Genomic DNA, 14,901 nt, shown 5'->3' with positions numbered 1-14,901 from the left:
CTCGTCCGGGGATACCATCAAATCCCGATGCATCCTGACGACGTCCCCAAAACGGCTCTCATCGGCCTTTTCGAGTTCCTCCGCATGCCGTTCGGCCTGAAGAATGCCGCACAGACGTTCCAGCGGTTAATGGACGCGGTGGGACGGGACCTGGACTTCGCGTTCATCTATTTGGATGACATCCTCATAGCCAGTGGCAGTCGTCAGGAGCATCTGTCCCACCTCCGTCAACTCTGTGCCCGACTGAGTGAGTACGGTCTTACAATCAACCCTGCCAAATGTCAGTTCGGACTCGATACCATTGACTTCCTGGGCCACAGAATTACTAAAGACGGGGCAACCCCTCTGCCCGCTAAGGTAGATGCGGTCCGCCACTTCCCCCGACCCACCACGATCAAAGGCCTTCAGGAATTCGTAGGTATGGTCAATTTCTACCGCCGCTTCCTCCCTTCAGCTGCCCGGATCATGCGCCCCCTGTTCGTCCTGATGTCGGGTCCGAGCAAGAACATTACCTGGGACGAGGAGTCCGCCGCCGCTTTCGTTCAAACGAAGGAAGCTTTGGCGGACGCCGCAATGCTAGTACATCCCAGAATGGACACCCCTACCACCCTCACAGTGGACGCATCCAACACGGCAGTCGGTGGGGTGCTGGCAACCCCTGGCGTTTTTCAGCAAACACCTGCGGCCACCCGAGCTTAAGTACAGTGCTTTCGACCGGGAACTGTTGGCGCTCTACCTGGCAATCCGGCATTTCAGGTACTTCCTAGAAGGCCGGCCCTTCACCGCGTTCACGGACCACAAACCGCTTACCTTTGCGTTTACGAAAGCATCCGACCCCTGGTCATCCCGCCAGCAACGCCACCTGTCCTACATCTCTGAATACACGACGGATGTCCGGCACGTCTCGGGTAAGGACAATGTCGTGGCGGATGCGCTCTCTCGCCCTACCGTTCATGCCCTTTCCCAAGGGGTAGACTTTGAGGCGCTGGCAGAGGCACAGCAGGCGGATGAGGAGATTCCGAGTTACAGGACCGCAGTCTCCGGTCTGCAGCTCCAGGACCTCCCCGTGGGCCCGGGTGAGAGGAACCTACTCTGTGACGTCGCCACCGGCCAGCCCCGTCCAGTCGTCCCGACAGCATGGCGGCGCCACGTTTTCGACTCCATTCATAACTTGGCGCATCCCTCCATCCGGACAACTGTCCGGATGGTTTCCAGCAGGTTCGTTTGGCACGGACTCCGCAAACAGGTCAGTGAATGGGCCAGAACGTGCATGCACTGCCAGACGGCCAAGGTGCAGCGGCACACCAAAGCCCCACCGCAGCAGTTCCATCCCGCCCACCGGCGTTTCGACCACATTCATGTGGATATCGTGGGCCCCCTGCCAGTGTCGCGCGGAGCGCGTTACCTCCTGACTATCGTGGACCGGTTCACAAGATGGCCAGAGGCGGTCCCGCTCACCGACACCACCTCCGAAACTTGCGCCCGAGCCCTGATCGCCACCTGGATATCTCGCTTTGGTGTACCAGCCCACATTACCTCCGACAGAGGCGCCCAGTTCACCTCCAGCCTGTGGTCAGCTATGGCCAGCCTTTTGGGGACTCAGCTGCACCACACAACTGCCTACCACCCACAGTCGAACGGGCTAGTGGAGCGTTTCCACCGTCACCTGAAGTCGGCCCTCATGGCCCGCCTGCGAGGAGCCAACTGGGCGGACGAGCTTCCCTGGGTCCTACTCGGCATCCGCACAGCGCCCAAGGACGACCTGCATGCCTCGTCGGCCGAGTTGGTATACGGCGCGCCCCTGGTCGTCCCCGGGGAGTTCCTACCAGCCCCAAGGGGGCAAGAGGAAGAACCCGCAGCAGTCCTGGGCAGACTTCGCGAGAAGCTCGGTAACCTGGCCCCCATACCCACTTCACAGCATGGGCGGCACCCGACCTGCGTACCCAAAGACCTACAGAACTGTAAGTTTGTGTTTGTACGAAGGGGCGGGCATCGGCCACCACTGCAGCGGCCATATGAGGGGCCGTTTATGGTGCTCCGGAACAACGGGTCCACATTCGTGCTGGACGTTGGGGGGAAGGAGGAGGTTTTCACGGTGGACCGCCTCAAGCCGGCCCATGTGGACCTGGCGCAACCGGCCGAGTTTCCGGCGCCTCGGCGCAGAGGCCGACCTCCCAAGCAGGTTCTGGCCCAGACTGTGGACATTGGGGGGTGTATCGCCGGTTCTGGGGGGGGGGGTTATGTGGCGACCCATTTCCTAGCGTATCTGAACCGACTCACAATTAGATAGCCTACGGGGGTTTGCGAGCACAGAGCTTTGGAGCCTCTGCGCCATGGGGGGCCGGTTGACAGAGGCTTAAAAGTGAGGCTGAAGTTTTCGAATAAAGTTTTTTCCTTCGACTGCAGTTACCGACTCCGTGTCGTAATTTTAGCGCTGCGTGTAGCACACCGCTACAGTATTATCATTTCAGAGGATCTGTCCTGGGCCCAGTGTGCATGTTCTGTTGTGAAGAAAGCACAGTAGCGCTTAAGTATGCAAAGATTCATCATGATATCTAAAACTTCCACAAACCTCTATAGATATGTGGTGCAGTGTATATTGATTGCTGCATCACAGCCTGGTATGAAAACACCAATGACATTGAACAGAAATATTCTACAGAAATAGTGGATACAGCCCAGCACATCACAGATAAAGCCCCCTCAGCCATCCGTCTCTTCAAGCAGCAATAACTGCTCTCAACTTCACTCTCCCCATCACTGAACTGTTCCCACAACCTACGAACTCTTCATCTCATGTTCTCAATATTTAATGCTGATTTGATAATATTTTTCTCTTCTATTTGCAGAGTTTGTTTTTGCTCATTGGCTGTTTGTTCATTCTGTTGGGTGCACTTTCATTAATTCTATTATGTTTCTTGGATTATTATATGACTGTAAGAAAACAAATCTCAGAGTTCTATATGATGACATATATGTATTTTGATAATAAATCTGCTTTGAAGTTTGATTGTCTCCATCTACTGGCAGTCATGAAAGTGCAAGTGTACAGTGTCACAGCAACCGATCCCTTCACGGTGCTATGTTGCTAGACCTCTGAATTAAATTAAGACTGTTCACCATCAATACAAGTTGCCACAGATTAAAAGTGTTTTTATCTTTAAGTCAGGAAATAAACCATCTTTAGTTTCTGATGCATTTGACTTCCGATCACTTAATTTGGAATCACAGTCTTTCAAGAACTGAGGGAGAGAAAAGGGAGAGAGGGATGGATAGTACCAAAGGAAGTGATTGAGACAGGTACGATAATTACATTTAGAAGACACTTGGATAAGTATATGGATAGGAAAGTTTAAGAGGTCTTGAATTAAATGCAGGAAATTGAGATTATCTGAGGTGGGCACCATGGTCAGCATGAAGGAGCTGGACTAAATACTCTGCTTTTGTGCCATAAAACTTAATGAATAAGACTTCCAAGCTGAATTTAAATCAAAGGATTCTAGCAGATCCGTAAATATCCACATCACCACGAAAAGTCCATGGGAGCAGTTGCTTCAGCAATGTGGTTTAAAAGCTTTAAAACTGTAACAAAGCAGTATTGGGGGAATTCTTTGCAATTAACAGACATATCATTGAAAACTTCTTTTTTTCCCTCTGAAGTTTACTGATCAAATTTTGGACAATTAATTATTTAAGAGTACTGCCAACCAAAGGAGGACAGTTTATTATTACATTCCATTCAAGTTGAGCATATTTTCACGACCTGAGCTTTTTTATAACTACAACTAAAAGGAGGAAACGATGGCTCTGGATAACCTATGCCTTCTCTGCGGGTTAGAACTCTTTCAGTGCTGACATGCTTCTCATGATAAAAATAGGTTTCTCCTCAGAAATTGTAGTTGGTTTATAGTACTTTGGCCTAGTTTGTAAGACAACCTTTTTTGACATTTGAGTTACTTAAGTGATTAAGTGTCATAATAATTACAGGCCACAAGTTATCCCATACCCAGAGCAGCATAACACTGTTAGAGTGAAGGGTAAGCCAGGCAAGATTAGGGAATCTTGTCTAATGAGAAATATTGAAGCTCTGGCCAAGAAAAAAGGAAGCACAAATGGGATTTAGGAGATCAGAGAACAGTGAATCCCCTGATGACTATAGAAAAAGATTAAGAACAGTCTTAAGAGGGATATCAGGAAGGGACAGAGAGAGTATGAGATGGATCTGGTAGATAACATTAAGAAAAATCCCAAAAGGTTCTATAGCTATATAAAGTAAAAGGGTGACTTGGGACAGAGTAGGTCCCCTCAGCAGGGGTGTATATGTCTTCAGCGCAGGAAAAGGGTAAGACTTTTAATGAATACTTCTCCCTGATGTTTGCTGATGAAAAAAAAATCATGGTTGTTCAAAAAATAATGGGAACTCATTGAGATGTTTTCATTACCAGGATGGAGACACACTACTTGCAACTTAAAGCTCATTAAGGTGGATAAAATCCCCAGAGTCTGTCCAGGTGACCCCTGGGCTCTGTATAAGGTTAAAGAGGAAACTGTGGAGGGCTCTGCTGAGATACATGCTTCATTATTGGCCACTGGTCTGGCTCCCAAAGACCGATGTGGTAAATTTGATTTGCTTTTTAAAAGGGGTAGCAAAGACACTTTTGATCATTCTAACATCACTGGTGGGCAAGTTACTGGAAATTATTCTGGGGAAACAGAATCTACAAGCACTTGGTTAGACAGAGTCTGCTTAAAAGGAGTCAGCATGGTTTTCTGCATGGCAATTTGCATCTGATGGAATGTATTAGTAATTTTTGATGATGTACAGTAACTAGAAGTATAGATGTGGATAGGACAGTGTATGTTGTCTATCTGGTTTTCACCAAAGCCTTCAACAAGGTCCCGCATGGTAGGCAGGTCTGGAAGGTTAGTTACCATAGAATCGAAGAGCTAGTTAAGTGGATTCAAAATTGGATCAGTGAAAAGAAGCAGATGGTGATGGATGAAGCTTGCTTTCTCGAAATTATGACTCCTGATGCATAGTGTGTCACTTTCGACAGTATTAGGATCGTTATTACTCATTATTTATAGAAACAATTTGGATACTAATTACCAAGGCTTGATCAGTAAATTTGCAGATGATATGGAAGTAGGAGTTATTGATAGTGAAGGTTATAATAGATTACAGGGGATCTTGATCAGTTAGTGAATGGGATGAAGGAACGGTAATTAGATTTCAATACAAATATGTGTAAAGATGCACTTTGGAAAGTCAAACCAGCATAAAATTTTTACTATAAATAGTAGTGAACTGTGTAATGTAAAGGAACAGAGGGATACAGGAGTACAAGTGCATAGTTTGTGGAAAGCAGTATCACAGGTAGACAGGGTGATGAAGAGGTATTTATAATGAGAGCATTCAACCAGGGCACCTTGTATTGGAGTTGGGACATTAATGCACAGTTATGTAAGTTGTTGCTGGACCTGCACTGCGAGTATCATGTATAGTTTTAGTTACTCTGTTAAAGGAAAGAATTGGTTAAACTGGCAAGAGTGACAAAATATTTATGAGGATGCTGCCAGCCAATGATTTCTGCTATATATTAACAATCATATAAAAGTTTGTTATACTTGATCTAAGTGAAACATTTATTGCCCCAGACTTAATCACACTGTTCTAAATATCTATTGGACTGTTTTTGTGTCCTCACATTGCAAATTAAAACCAATAATGCTCAGGGACCTGGATTTGGTTCCAATCTCGGGTACTGTCCACCTGGGCTTTATAGACCCCCCTATCCCTGTGCGGGTTTCCCAACATTTTTGCTTCCTCCCACATTCCAATGCCACATTGATGAGTTGATTCACTGGCTGCTATAAACTGCCTGTGGAGTAGGAGTGAAGCAGGAGAGAAGGGAGGGGAGTGTGGGTGTAATTGAAAGGAATGCAACAGTTAAATTGGGATTGGTGTAGCTGGGTACTCAGTATGAACATGTTGTGTTGATATACCTTTTTCAGTGCTGTGTGCAATGCCTTTTTGCCAAGGTGAATGCAACTCCTATACCAGAATTAGCGATTCCAAACTATTCCTTTTGTTTAGGATGAAGGGAAAGGAAACTGTCCTTTCCCTACAGGTCCACAAATGTAAAAAAGAGTTTAGCAAGTGTTAGGATCTAACCAGGCAGCACAGGAATGACTTTGAAAATGGGAGGGGTGGCAGTGAATATAGGATTGTGGGTGTCAAGCAGTATATGTAACAAGGTAAATGATTTGGAGCACAGATGAAAATTGATGTTTGCTTCATGGAAACATGCCTGAAAGTGGATCAGAACAGGGAGTGAAGCAGCCAGGAGCACTTATCAATTGAAAAGGCAGGCAGGTGAGCAGAGGGATAGTGGTGGCCTTGTTGGTAAAATATTAAATTACATCAAATGTAAGAAACAATATACGATCAGAGCACATCAATATGATGCAGAACTGGGCTGAGAAGTGGTAGATGGAGTTTGACCCAGATAAGTGAGAAGTGGTTCATTTTGTAAGGTCAAATTTGAAGGCAAAGTACGGTATTAATGGTAATCAAGACATATAAAAAAGCTGGATGAACTCAACAGGTCGGGCAGCATCCGTTGAAAGAAGCAGTCAAAGTTTCAGGTCGAGACCCTTTGTCAGGACTGAAGAAGGAGGGGGCAGGGGCCCTACAAAGAAGGTGAGTGAGGGTGGGAAGGAGAAGGCTGGTAGGTGCCAGGTGAAAAACCAATCAGAGGAAAGATCAAGGGGTGGGGCAGGGGATAGGCAGGAGAGGTGAAGAAGGAATCTAAGGGGAAAGCACTATGGGTAGTAGTAGAAGGCAGAATCATGAGAGCTGATAGGCAGCTGGAAGAGGAGACAGAGTGGATGGGGAAAAGGAGAGGGAGGGAATTACCGGAAGCGGGAAAATTCGATGTTCATACCAAGGGGCTGGAGACTACCTAGATGGTATATGAGATGTTGTTCCTCCAACTGAAGTTTAGCTTCATCATGGCAGTAGAGGAGGCCATGTATGGACATATCCAAATGGGAATGTGAAGGTGAGTTGGAGTGAGTGGCAACTGGGAGATCCTGTCTGTTGTGGTGGATTGAGCATAGGTGCTCGACGAAGCGGTCCCCCAATCTGTGTCGGGTCTCGCCGATGTAGAGGAGGCCGCACCAGGAGCACCGGATGCAATAGGTTACCAACAGACTCACAAGTGAAGTGTTGCCTCACCTGGAAGGACTATTTGGGGCCCTGAATGGTGGTAAGAGATGAGGCGTAGGGACAGGTGTAGCACTTACACTTGCAGGGATAAGTGTCAGGCGGGAGATCTGCGGGGAGGGACATGTGGACCAGGCAGTCGCAGAGGGAATGATCCCTGCAAAAAGCAGAGAGGGGTAGAGAGGGAAAGAAGTCTTTAGTGGTGGGGTACTGTTGAATGTGGCAGAAGTTGCAGAGGATAATATGCTGGATCCGGAGGCTGGTGGGGTGGTAGCTGAGGACAAGGGGGCACGGTCCCTGTTGTGGTGACAGGAGGATGGGGTGAGGGCTGAAGTGTGGGAAATGGAGGAGATGCAGGTGAGGGCATCATTGATGATGGCAGAAGGAAAACCACGATTCTTAAAGGAAGAGGACATTTGGGATGTCCTGGAATGGAAAGCCTCATCTTTGGAGCAGATGTGGCAGAGACGGAGGAACTGGGAATAGGGAATAGAATTTTTGCATTTGCCAGGGTGGGAAGAGGTTTAATCAAGGTAGTTATGGGAGTCAGTGGGTTTATAGAAGATGTCAGTGGTCAGTCTATCTCCAGAGATGGAGACCGAGAGATCGAGAAAGGGGAGAGAAGTGTCCGAGATGGACCAAGTGAATTTGAGGGCTGAGTGAAAGTTAGAGGCAAAGTCAATGAAACTGATGAGCTCAGCATGGGTGCAAGAAGCAGCACCAATGTAGTCGTCAAAAAGTATTAATGGTAAGACTCTTGGATGAGCAGACAGATCTTGGGGTCCATGTCCATAGAACAATCAAAGCTACTATACAGGTTGACAGTGTTGTTAAGAAAGCTTATGGTGTTGGCATTCATCAACCGTGGGATTGAGTTCAAGAGCCATGAGGTAATGAGCTACATAAGACCTTAGTTAGACCCCACTTGGAAGGATGTGGCTAGTATAAAAAGAGTGCAGCGAAGATTTACAATGATGTTGCCTGGTTTGGAGAGCGTACCTTATGAAAATAGGTTGAGTGAACTTGGCCTTTTCCCTTGGAGTGATGGAGGATGAGAAGTGACTTGATAGAAGTGAATAAGATCATAAGAGGCATTGATCATGTAGCTTTTTCCCAGGGCTGAAATGGCTAACACAAGGGGGCATAGTTTTAAGGTTCTTGAATGTAGGCATAGAGAGGATGTCAGGGGTAAGTTTTTCCATACAGAAAGTGGTTGGTGCATGGATTGCACTGCCAGAGACGGTGGTGGTGGCAGTGGATAAAATAGGGTATTTTAAGAGACTCTTAGATAGGTACATGGAGCTTAGAAAAATGGAGGGCCATGCAGCAGGGAAATTCTAGGCAGTTTCTAGTGTAGGTTACATGGTCAGTAAAACATTGTGGGCCAAAGGGCCTGTAATATACTGTAGATGCCTATGTTCTATGATATAAAATATTTTTGGGTGGAGTTCAGGAACTGCAAAGATAAAAAGACCCTGATAGGAGATAACTATAGACCCGTGAATAGTAGTCAGGATATAGAGTGCAAAATACACAGAGAATGGAAAAGCATGTGAGAAAGGCAGTTACAGTGATCATGGGGCTTTGATGCAGATAGATTGGAAATAGGGTTGGTAGTGGAGCCCAAGAAAAGGAAATTGTGGAATGTCTACATGATGGTTTTTAGAGCAGTTTGAGGAACTTCTGGGCTGGTATTACATAAAGAGGCAGACTTGATCAGGGAGCTTAAGGTGAAGGAGCAGAAAGGGAAACAGTGACCACAATATGATGGAATTCACCCTACTGTTTGAAAGAGAGAGAGAGAAGAGTGAAGATCAATATCCTCACAGTTTTGCTAGAGTTGTTGGAAAATGTCTAACTATTTTGCTGGTGGGTGGGAATGGGAAAGGTAGGTTTGAGAATGAAGCAGTTGATACCAAAATAGATGCAGTATATAGTGAGACTGAGAGGAAGGACAGACAGATGATAGGGAAAAATTGCAGTCAGTCAGATGAGTTAAGTGTAACATAGGGAGAAATCATAAAGAGTTATGAATACAGGACTGATGATACTATATTTGAATGCACAGTCTATGGAATAAGGTCGATGATCTTGTACTGCTGTTAGAGATTGGCAGGTAGGAACTTACAGGCATTTCTGAGTCGTGGCTGAAAAGAGATTATAGTTGAGATCTTAACATGCAAGGATACTACTGTATTAAAAGGACAGGCAGATCAGCAGAAGATAGGGCATCTCAATTGGTAAAAAGAGTGAAATAAAATCCTGAGAAAATCCTGAGAAAGAGGTGACATTGCATAGGAAGTAAAATTTTTTATGAGTAGAGTTAAGAAACTACAAGGGTAAAAAAAAACCCTGGTGGAAGCTATATGAAGGCTTCCAAATTGTCAGTATTACAATGGAGTAAGAGGAATTACCAAGGGGATACTCACAGGGGTGATGGCAGAATGACAAAGGTTGGGGTTTTTGGGAAAAATTCAGAAGGCACAGGACAGATACATTCCAAAGAAGATGATCTATTCTAAGGGCAAGATGATGCAGCTGTGGCAACTGAGGAAATACAAAACCAGCATAAAACCATAAGGGGGGGTATATAATATAACAAAAAAAAGGGAAGTTAGGGGATCGCAAAGTTTTTAAAAACCATCAAAAGGCAACTAAAAAAAAGCTTAAGGAGAGAAAAGAATAAATATGAAGGTAAGCAAGCCAGTAATATTAGAAACAGATACGTAAAGAATAAAAGAGGTGAGAGTAGATATTGGATCAATGGAAAATAACATTGGAGTGGTTGTAATGGGGGTAAAGAAATGGCAGATGAACTTAATAAGAATTTTGCATCATTCTTCACTTTGGAAGATACTAGCAGAAATTTGAGAATGTTGTGGGCAGAAGTATAGTTGATGCTATTAGAAAGAAAGTGGTTGGGAAGCGGAAAAGTCTGAAGGTAAATAAATCAACTGGACAAGATGGATTACAACCAACATTTTGAAAGAGGATGCTGAAGAGATTATGGATGCATTAAGAAATGACCTTTCTGAAGGAGAGGAAAATTGCAAATGTCATCCACTCCTTAAGGAGGGAGAGAGGAAGAAGAAAGTAAATTTTAGGTTAGCTAGCCTGACTTCAATAGTTGGAGAGGTGTTGGAGTCCTTTATTAAGGATGAAGTTTAGGGGTACTTGGAGGTTCATGATAAAATAGTTGCAACTATCTCTTGTGGAGGGGCCACTACACAGGATTGGAAAGTTGCAAATTCAACCAGCTCCATCATTGGTCCTAGCCTCCCCAGCAACAAGGACACCTTGAAAAGGCAATGCCTCAGGAAGGCAGCATCCATCATTAAGGATGCCCATCACCCAGGACATAACCTTTTCTTACTACAGGCATCAGGAAGGAGGTACAGGAGCACGAGACACACACTCAATGTTTCAGAAACAACTTCTATCCCTCTACTATCAGATTTATGAACCTATGAACAATTTAACTTTTTTGTTCCTCTCATTTGCCCTACTTATTTAATTTAATTTTTTATATAGACTTATTGTAACTTTTATTTTTTTTAGTGCATTGCAATGGCTGCTGCAAAACAACAAATTTCATAACATATGCCAGTGATATTAAAACCAATTTTGATTCTGAAGGAACCGATGCTTTGCTGTTAAGTTTTGCAGAAGTTACTAAGCAGATAGTGTTTCAAAGGCATGGAGACTACAGAAATATTTGGACGTTTGGGAAAGTGGGCGAAAAAGTGGTAGATTGAGTACTGTGTAGGAAGTGTGAAACATGCACTTTGGTAGGCAGAACAAAGGTGTAGACTGTTTATTAACTGTGAAGAAAATTCAGAAATCAGATGTGCAAGGGGACCTGAGAGTCTCAGTTCAGCATTACTTTCAGGTTAACTTGCAGATTGAGTTTGTAGTAAGGAAGGGAAGTAATCCCAGAAATGAAAAGCCTGATGTAACATGAGTGTTCGATGTCTCTGTGTCTGTACTGAATGAAGTTCAGAAAGATGACGGAACCCACAGGATACTGAATGGCCTGAACAGAAAAGAACTGGAGCAGACATTTCAATTCAGCAGGAGAGTGTACGATCGGGAATAATTTGATGCCCCTTTAGTGCTGAGATGAGACCAGCTGGTGCTGAATTGTGGAAAGTATTGCCTTGGATGGCAGTGAATGCCAAGTCATTAGGCTGAGGCTGGTAGATTGTTAATTGCTAGATGCGTTAACAGTTATTTGGAGCAGGCTGGAGAGCATAGGGCACAGAGAACTACAGTACAAAAACAGTCCCTTCAGGCTCATCCTGGCCATCTGGCTAAGCCCATGTATCTCCAGAACCCTCCCGCCCATATACCCATCCAAACTTTTGAGTGTTACAATTGAGCCCCATCCACCACTTCCATTCTCACACCATTCTCTGAGCCCTTTCAGACTCCTCTTAAGTATTTCACGTTTTTCCCTAGCCAACGACCTCTAGTCTAATCGTAGCCAATCAATTTTTTTTTTTGCGGGGGCGAGCTTCCTCGCATTCACCTTATCTATACCCCTTATCATTTTGGAGACCGCCACAAGATATTTCTAATTCTCCTATGCTTCACCGAATAAAGTTCTATCCTGTTCAGCCTTTCCCTATTAATCAGGTCCTCAAGTCCTAGCGACATCCCTATAAATTTTCTCTGCACTCTTTCAAGCTTATTGACATCTTTCCTGTAGGTAGGCAAGCAAACTACACAGAATACTCCAAATTCAGCCTTAAAAATGTTTTATAATACTTCAACATAACAATCCAATGTTACAAGGAACCAGATTTGCAAAGTAAGACAGAAGACACTAATTGTGAGTAAGCACCTTAACCATTTATTTACAAACATCTAAGCTACCTTAAGTTCCTTAAGACTATGACACTAAGCATTTAGTAATACTTTTACTATAAATGCATTTCCTTATGTCCCCCCAAGTTACACAACTACAAAGCCAAACAATCAACAAAATGGTCCTAATCTGCAGCAGACTTTCCCAATGGCTCTCCAGCACTGGCTGTGATCTCAGTCTGAAGATAACCCCTACTGAAAAGGCCCAAGATCCTCATGTGTGCTTTTCTTTTCTTCTGGGGTACCTGGAACCAAAAACCTGGGTTGAGGTGGAAATGCCAGCCAATTTTACATATTTCAAATGACCAGCATGGCAGACATGGCTTTTAACCGGCAAGTACGATAAACCTTCCCATTACTTTTCACCCCTTGAAAGACACATCATCTTGACAATTCAGCCCTCAGGCTATTTTCACCACTGCACCCGCCCCACTAAACAATGTATAAAGCACAAAAATACAATGCTCAGCACTCTAAGCCCAATAGTCACAACCCAGTGTACAATGGTAGACCACCAACTTCCCAGCACCCTAAAAAGCCATCAACTTCACCCTGGAGTGTAATAGTTATGAAACTGGTCACACACTTTCTTAATCTTACCTGCCGTCTCTTGGATATGATCATCTAGGTGAGTGATGACTCGTCAGGGAGGGAGGTACAGTATTTTTGATGCTCAACAGCAGCACAAGTGCCACCAGTTTCATTTCAGCCAATACTCAGGTCAGCACATCCTCCATGTGCTTGAGAGCTATGGCTCTCTCATTAGCCAGTGTCTCCATCAGAAAGGTCATATGTATCAATTCCTGGGGTGGTCCAGCCATACCATAGTGGGGAAAGGCTAGCATCTAAAACCTTTCTGCCCTTGTGATAGACCTCTTTCAAAACCAATCAACATGGGCAGGGTGATCATCCAGGGCACCGGGGTGGTTTATGTACAGCACCACATACCCAAGATAGAAGCTGTACCACTCCGTGAGGAGCCCAGGAGCCGCATATTCAGTCAGTGTCTTTCAGTGTCCAGGAAGTGCCCCCTAACACACTCAGCATTCGGTGCAGATAGTCATCACAGAATACAGTTTCTGCTCACACTTGCTTTGTCCCACCAACTGGTTGGATCTGTTCCTGTCACCTGCCCTGTCAGCTGGGGAATCACTTTCAGAGTCAGGGTTAAACAAGGTATATGGAGGGAAATATCAGCCCTTAAAGCCTTTTCTCTGCTAGGAGTCAGTAAGGCTGAATCTCAGGGTTGTATCTGGTGGCATGTACTTGGATAATAAATTTACTTTTAACTTTGAATTCTGGTGGTCCACTGTTTGCCGCAGAACACCCAGCCACCATTAAAGGGCTTGCATAGAGCTAACTTGTTTATCTGTTGATCTGTTGTTTCAACTACACATTCATGCTTTCAATTCATCCCACCTCTTGCAGGTGCGATGGGATGTGAAACACTTACAAAATGCTAGATTCTGCGACCCAGTTTTGGACCTTGGCTCCCATAAAATTTAGTTCAATTTAATTTTAATTGTCATTTAACCATACATGAATACAGCCAAATAAGACAACTTCACCCTGGGGCCAAGGTGCAAAACACAATACCATCTGCCATACGTAGCACAAATTACACATACCTCATGCAAGATAGCAAGCACATAAAGACCGCAACAAATGGTGAGGTACTCTTCAACAACACCTAGAGCAAGGCGAAAGAGTGATCCTGAGTCAGTCTGAGGAGGGGAGAGATAAACGGAAAGTACAGCGGACAACAATTCCACAACGCCCTACACATGCAGCAACTGTGGCAGAGTCTGCCGTTCCAGGATCGGCCTCAATCGCCACAGTCGATGCTACTCGGCAAACCAGTGACTACCAGAGGCACGGTACCCATGATCGACCACGACCGATGGAGGCCACAAGAAAGATATTAGTAAGATACAGTAACACAATAAAAACGCTCAGACTCAAGCCATCAATGCTGCAGAAATTTGTAGTCAACCACGATACCACCTGTCTTTTGTCAAGTGAACACTGGTTGTGTAATAAGATGGGCATTGGGAATGGACCCAAATGTAAGACACAGACACTGAAGTATTTGAGAGAGGACTAGGTGTATCAAGAAAGCAAGGGAAGTGGGGAAGAAACTACACTGGACAAGACACAGGCCCTGGACAAGACTAGGAGACAGGGCATGGAACTAGAGTAGGAAAGTGGGACCTGGCCAAGGAACTAGGAACTGGGAACTAGGAACTTAACAAGGACTCAGAGCCAGAGTCCAGACAGCGACCCAGAACCTGGGTCTTGACTCAGGCTCGGACTCTGGATCCAGGTGAGGACTGGACGTGGCAAGGCAACAGGATTGGATGTCGGGGCAGGACACGGGACTCCAGGGCTGGACGAGGACATGAAGCTCAGAGTTGGTCTTGATCAAGGGAGAGCAGGAACACAGAGCCTAGGTCGAGGGACAGCAAAGCAGAAGCAGGGAGAGGCATAGCTGGACACAGACACGAGCCCTGGACGAGACCAGGACTCAGGGCCCAGGCTGCGACTTGGACTTGGACACAGACTGGAACCTCCTCAGAGCCTTGGACTGGAGCACAGGAACACTGAGCCTTGGGCTGGAGCACAGGAACACAGAACACCAAGCCAGGACCCCTCCTGGGGAGCAGGACGTAGCTCTGGAGCTTTACACACAGTCAGGACCCCTTCTTGGGGACAAGACATAGGGCCAGGACTCATACACAGACACTAAACACAGGGACACAAAGAGATAGTTCCAAGCTCAACGTTAGATAGTTCTGTTGGCAGGGCAA

Source organism: Hypanus sabinus, chromosome 8 (genome assembly GCF_030144855.1).
Source record: "Hypanus sabinus isolate sHypSab1 chromosome 8, sHypSab1.hap1, whole genome shotgun sequence".
Lineage (NCBI taxonomy): Eukaryota > Metazoa > Chordata > Chondrichthyes > Myliobatiformes > Dasyatidae > Hypanus > Hypanus sabinus.
This window is presented reverse-complemented; position numbering follows the sequence as displayed.